Below are 7,062 nucleotides of genomic sequence, written 5' to 3' on the forward strand. Positions count from 1 at the left end.
CCTAAACAGACTCCTCTGCTTAAAAAGAACATGCACAATTGTCTGAGGATTTTTTTCTTTTTAAAGATATATATATATGCCGGGCGTGGTGGCTCACGCCTATAATCCTAGCACTCTGGGAGGCTGAGGCAGGAGGATTGCTCGAGGTCAGGAGTTCAAAACCAGCCTGAGCAAGAGCGAGACCCGTCTCTACTATAAATAGAAACAAATTAATTGGCCAACTAATATATATAGAAAAAATAAGCTGGGCATGGTGGCACATGGCTGTAGTCCCAGCTACTCGGGAGGTTGAGGCAGCAGGATTGCTTGAGCCCAGGAATTTGAGGTTGCTGTGAGCTAGGCTGACACCATGGCACTCATTCTAGCCTGGACAACAAAGTAAGACTCTGTCTCAAAAAAATAAATAAATAAAAAATAAAGATATATATATATATATATGGAAAGATTGGAAGAGAAAACTCTAAAATGGCAGTATTTGTTAGGTGGTGAAATTGTGGATTTCTTTCTTGTTTTTCTTCTAAGCCTTATTTAATAGTCTTTTGTATTTCTCAATAAAAATGTATATTCACAAGTGTTAGCCATTTGATGGAGAATTAATTTTCAATATGGAACTGAGAGTTGGAGATAAAAATTTAGATTTTATGCTTTTATTTCTGAGGAATATAACAATCAGGTACATCTGGGTTGGGCTTCTAATTCCTCCAAATACAAGCTGGTTGACCTTGAGCAAATGACTCAGTTTCCTCAACTGTAAAATGAGGAATCTAAATAGATTTACCTCATAGTGTTACTGTGAGAATTAAATTATAGATTCATGCAAACTTCTGGCAGATAATAAACATAAATGTTATTTTTAGAACTCAAATATTACTCAATCCAGACTTCAAAGCAAATATTGAATCTATTGTCAGGGACAGTGGGGGTGGTCATGTTCTTAATTTCTGAATGTGGCAATTATGGACAAACAGAATGTGTTTCCATTTGTGAACCTTCAATTTGAGTGAACACCCATAAGTGATTTATATAAACTATTTGTAATGTAGAACATTAAGGCAAAGAATAAAAAATTAGCTTTTCAAATGTATTTGGTTATTACTTTTGGAGCCCTTAGTATTTTCCAGACCCTCTAGAGACAGGTTTCTGTTCCCAAAAACTTAGAGTGTACCCGGGGAGAAAGAAATGAACACAGATAGCTATAAAAAAAAGAGGCAGAATAGATAACAAGAAGGCTGGAAGGTTAGAGGAGGGGGTCTCTCTGGAGGGTGGTCAGGGAAGGAATACTGGAGGATGTAGGGTATTTAAGCTAGACTTTGAAGGAAGGGGGTGGTTTTGAGAGGGTGATGAGGAAGTGGGGGAACATTCTGAATTACCCTGCAAGCATTTTCACATAGAAGCTTCTACCAGCACAAAGATTCAGTCCATGTTATTCCCAAGAGTTATATTCTTTGGAATAGGGAAGTTTCAATGCAATATTATATAATATTACATGGCTCCTAAAATGATAAATATGCAAAGAATTTAATAATATAAACTTATGTTGGACAGTCCCTCAAAAACAAATATATTAAAAATGTATGTATATATATAATGAGTGAGATGTGCACCATCTGGGGGATGGTCATGCTGGAGACTCAGACTTGTAGGGGGAGGGAAGAATGGGCATTTATTTTATTTTTATTTTTATTTATTTATTTATTTTTTTTGAGACAGAGTCTCGCTTTGTTGCCCAGGCTAGAGTGAGTGCCATGGCGTCAGCCTAGCTCACAGCAACCTCAAACTCCTGGGCTCAAGCAATCCTCCTGCCTCGGCCTCCCGAGTAGCTGGGATTACAGGCATGCGCCACCATGCCCGGCTAATTTTTTCTATATATATTAGTTGGCCAATTAATTTCTTTCTATTTATAGTAGAGGCTAGGTCTCACTCTTGCTCAGGCTAGTTTCGAACTCCTGAACTTGAGCAATCCGCCCACCTCGGCCTCCCAGAGTGCTAGGATTACAGGCGTGAGCCACCGCGCCCGGCCAATGGGCATTTATTGAAACCTTAAAATCTGTACCCCCATAATATGCCGAAATAAAATAAATAAATAAATAAATAAAATGGGAAAAATGTATGTACAGTATAATCTCAATTATATAAAGGGCACAGAAAAAAAAGATGAAAGGAAATACTTGAAAATGTTAATACTTGTGACTAGGTATTAGGATTATGGATTTTTTTCTTCTATATAGTTATTGTGTGTGTGTGTAGTAAAAACTCAAAAAGCAGTATATAAAACATATCTTCAGTTTTAATAATAACAACAACAACAATACAAACACTTATAAACTCACCACCAGGTAAAGAAATAAAACATTGCTGGGAATCAGAAGTTCCCTTCTTTCATTGTATACTTTCCTTTACCCACATATATTACTGTTACCTATTTACTTAGAAGTTTTCAACCTTTGTGTGCTTCCCTAAAAAAAACTATAACAGCTGTGCATTCTTCAAATGACTTACATACATCATCCTGCTCATTGATTGCTAACTGGGGAAAATTCACCTGAAATGTCCTTTTGAAGAAGAATTGTTTTGGGAAAAGATAGCTTTTTTTGAAATGCTTGGACTTTTTGCCACACATCACATATAGACTTAGTTTTACCTTGCAAAGAAATGTTCAAGCCGTTTTGATTTGACATGATATCACGCAGAAATGCTGCATCCTATAGACATTTTCTTTCAATAATTCATATTGCTGATTCTGTTCTTCATAAAATTTAACTATCTGTTCTCAGAGAGAAAAAATTTTGGCTATCACCTGACCCTGTGATAGCCAATGCACTTTAGAATGATATGGCAAATCCACACCGAATATCTCATCCTTCAACTTTAGCATGTTATGAAACTGATGATGCTGTGTTGTATTTGCAGGAATATAATTAATAATACTTATAAATTGTTGCAAAGGGTCACTTAGAGTAGTAGCTTTAGCACAGAGATTTTGCTGATGCAAGATACAATGAAAACAAATGAGAGCATATGGATCTGTGAACACTTTTTTTTTATCTGTACAATAAACCCTTCATATTTTCCTGTAATAGAAGGTGCATTGTCTGTACATACACTCACTAAATTTACCAAATTCAGTCCAACTTCACCACATTTATCTTGAAAGTTGTTGAAGATATCTATTCCCTGTGTTCTACTCGTAAGAGTGCCCAAGTAACTCTTTGCAGCAAAGAAAATCTTCTGTTATCACTCAAATGAAGTATAAAACCTGTGCCAAATCAGTAGTATCAGTTGATTCATCCAAAGTGATTTAATAATATATATTTTCCTTTTGAAGTATTGCATGAAGTTGTTCTATTAAGTTGAAGGCTAATTCGTGGTGCTGATCGGTTATGTTCTCCTTGAAAGAGGCAGTTGTTTGTATTTTGAAACATTATAGGGGTCTAAGCATCCTACAACTTCCACAATGCATTCTTTCACAGTTTCTGTGCACTGAATGGCTTTCCTTTCTTTCTACGTGACTCAAAATATTCACAGGAAAGGTCCTGGTAATAATGAGAGGGCAGTGGGGAGGAGAAAGGAAAATAAGACAGATTGTGTGTGTGTTTAATTAAGATATACTATGAACAAACAGGAAAGTGCACAAATCTTAAGTGCACTCCTTGCTGAATTTTTGTGGCTACACAGTCTATGCTGTGTAGCCACAAGCCAGACCCTGACATTGAACATTTCCAGGACTCTAGAAGGCTCCCTCAATGTCCCTGTCTGTGATGGTGGAGAACTGATCCAACTTCAGAGAGAACCCATAGTGGAGAGAAGGAAGGGGCGAGACTTAGGTGCAGCAGAGGGAATAATCTTTTGATACATTCACCCTCCTGGATAATCACTGCATCGACAGTCCTACCTTCAATGTTTTGGCTGCCCTTGAGAAGCAGGACAGCATGATGGTGGGCAGTGTGGGCGCTGGGCTATGACCTGGGTTTGAATCTCGGCTCTACTACTTACCAACTCCATGATCTTTTGTAGCTTATTAACATTTCTGTACCTCAATTTTCTTATCTGTAAAACAGGGTAATAATGATACCCACTTGATAGGATGGTGGAGAAGATTGAGTGAGACACTGAGAATAGTGCCTAGCACATAGTAGCACTCAATAAACGTCATCTCTTTTTAAGCCATTAGTGGGAACTCTAGGTGCACTGCCAGAGCCAATGGAGCATATATTTGGGGGGGGGGGGTTCATGTTGACCCTTCAAATCATATCTTCAGCTGCATCCACCTTGCTTACAAGGAGCTGGGGTTTTCACTATATCTTGCCTTCTCTTGCATGGGTACACACTCCTTGCAGAATTTTGCCTCTCTGTGGCATCTGTGTTCTATCCTGTCCCCGAGCTGTGCACACGAAGCTGAGGGAGTGGAAAAATCGAGCCTGGCTCTGGTGGTGACCTTGTCAAGACCTTTCCACAACACTTGCTGGGTCATCGGAAAGGCTTGCTCACTGTACAGGCTAGCCAGCTTCCAAGGAATTCATCAGTGGCTGGAATCGGGGTGTGTGTGACCCTCAGCTGCTCCCAGGGCTTGCCCCTTCCTTCTCCACACCCTAACTTCACCTCTGGAGTTGGACCAGTTCTCCATAATCGCAGCCAGGGTGACAGCAAGGTGTGATGGATGGACAAGGTGCCACGGAGTGGCAGGGTGCTTGGTCAGAAACCCAAGGCTGTGTTTATGAGAAGGAAGAGGCTGTTTCCTGGAGCAAGCATAATGCAGCTCTAAAAAAGGCAGGGGAAATACATCATGCGAGGGAGCGTAACCCTGGGACGGCCGCTGGGAATCCGAGTACCAGAGAAGCCCGGGCAGGTCAAGGTGCCTCCGACAAGGCCTTTTTTTATAGGCCATTTGCGTGACGGTTTGCTGCTGTTCCCTGCAGAGCTGACAGCCACTCAAGGTCTCGGTGGGAGCTTGGAAGCTAATCTTAGCTGTCCCCTTCCAGCTTCTCCACTGGCCCTGCTCATGCATTTAGAAAAGAAATAACAAACTCTATTGTTTAAAAAAAACCTGCAAAAATGACAGTTTTGGCTGTTGACTCTTGCACTGCTGCAAATAGATTAGGACCATCATCTCTTTTCCTTCTCTCTACACCCAGGGCAAAAGAAGGTTTAACTGGATTCTCTCAACGGTCAAGAGAGGTATCAACATGTTTTCCCCAAAGGGGGTTATTGTTTCTGTTTATCCTTAAGGATTCTTATTCCTCTGACTTCCTTGAAGATCGTACTGTGCTTTATGGGATACTCAGGATAAAATGAGGACTCTGTATTAGTTTCCTACCACGGCTATAACATACGACCCCACTCTTAGTGGCTTTACGCAAGAGAAATTTATTCCCTTACAGTTCTAAAAATAAGAAGTCTGAGTGAGTCTTTAAGGTTAAAATCCATGTGCCAGTAGGACTGGTTCCTTCTGGAGCCTCCTGGGGAGAATCTGTTTCCTACCTCTTTTAGCTTGTGGTGGCTGCCCTATATTTCTTGGCTTGTGGCTCCTTCATCTTCAAAGCCAGTGGCCTGCCATCTTCTATCTTTGAATCTGCTTCCCTCTGCTTCTGCCCTGTGGCCTTCTTCTCTTTTGTAGTCTAATCTCCCTCTGCCTCTCTCTTACAGGACACTTGTGGTTAATTTAGGGTCCACCCAGATAATCCAGAATAATCTCCCCATCTCAAAATCCTACCAAGCCCCCTTTGCCATATAAGGTAACATTCAGAGGTTCCAGGTGTTAGGACCTAGGAATCTTTGGAGATTGTGATGTTTAATTTTATGTGTCAGCTTGACTGGGGCAAAGGATGCTCAAACAGATGATAAAACATTATTTCTAGTGCTTATTTTGGCAGCGCATATACGATAATTGGAAACGTACAGAAAAGATTAGCATGGCCTCTGGGCAAGGATGACATGCAAAGTTTTAAAAAAAAACAACAAACCAACCCCACATTATTTTTGGGTGTGTCTGTGAGGGTGTTTCTACAAGAGATCAGCAACTGAGTCACGCAGTGAGGAAAGAAGACCTACCCACATCGTCCAACTTGCTGACTACTGGAGTAGAACACAAACGTGGAGGAAGGGTGACTTTGCTCGCTTTGCTCGAGCCGAGACAGCCATCCTCGCCTGCCCTGAGACGTTGGACATCAGTGCTCCTGGTTCCGCAGCTTTAGGACTCAGACTAGCACTTAGACCACCAGCCACTCAATTCTCAGGCCTTCAGAATTGGACTCAATCACATTACTAGCTTTTCTGGTTCTCCAACTTGCAGATAGCAGATCGGGGGACTTAGCCTCCATAATCACATAACCCAATTCCTATAATAAATCTTCCTTTATATAATATATATAAGAACCAATATATCATATTGGTTCTGTTTCTCTGGTGAACCTTGACTAATAGTCAGCTTACCATAATATGACCATTATTTAGCCTACCATGCCCTCAAATAACCATAGAAATTTATTGAGCATTTACTGTGCACTAACCACTGTGCTAAGTGCCTTGATGCGGGTATCATTTTAATTCTCCAACCCTGTGAAGTAGGTACTACCTGTAATTTGCAGACAATAACAACTAGCACTCATTTAATTCTTAGTATGTGCCAACCTCTCTTTTTGAACTTTAGATATATTAACTCTTTTAATACTCACAGCAACCTATAAGGTAGGTGGTGTCATTTGCTCCAACTTAGAGATGGGAAAACTGAGGCATAGACAAGTAACTTGCCTAAGATCTTCCAGTAAGAAGAAGAATTGAAATATGAACCCAACCCCCTAACTACTAGCCTTCCTTCCAGTCAGCTTTGTTCTTCCTACTTCATAGCAGGGGATTTTACCTGGCTCTCAGTCGTCCTTATTCCACTGACAAGGTGAAAGGGTCATGTGATCTCAGGTCACCTAAAAGGTCAATTGGCCATGGATTAGTTTTGTTTCATTGCCTGGGTGTGTTCCTTTGCATTCAGTATTGCCATATATCCTCTCTGAAACGAAACATTCTTGGAGGAATAATATGTTGTCATTAATACTATTGTGTGAATAGGTT

The 7,062-nt window shown here is 40.5% G+C and overlaps 1 non-coding gene across 1 annotated transcript; it reads left to right on the forward strand.

Moving 5' to 3' along the window:
* Positions 1-5,854: 5,854 nt before the first annotated feature.
* On the forward strand, positions 5,855-5,962 carry LOC142875780 (U6 spliceosomal RNA). The gene has a single exon (XR_012923070.1). It is a non-coding gene; the product is annotated as a U6 spliceosomal RNA (small nuclear RNA).
* Positions 5,963-7,062: the final 1,100 nt, after the last annotated feature.

This window comes from Microcebus murinus, chromosome 14, assembly GCF_040939455.1.
Source record: "Microcebus murinus isolate Inina chromosome 14, M.murinus_Inina_mat1.0, whole genome shotgun sequence".
NCBI classification, from domain to species: domain Eukaryota; kingdom Metazoa; phylum Chordata; class Mammalia; order Primates; family Cheirogaleidae; genus Microcebus; species Microcebus murinus.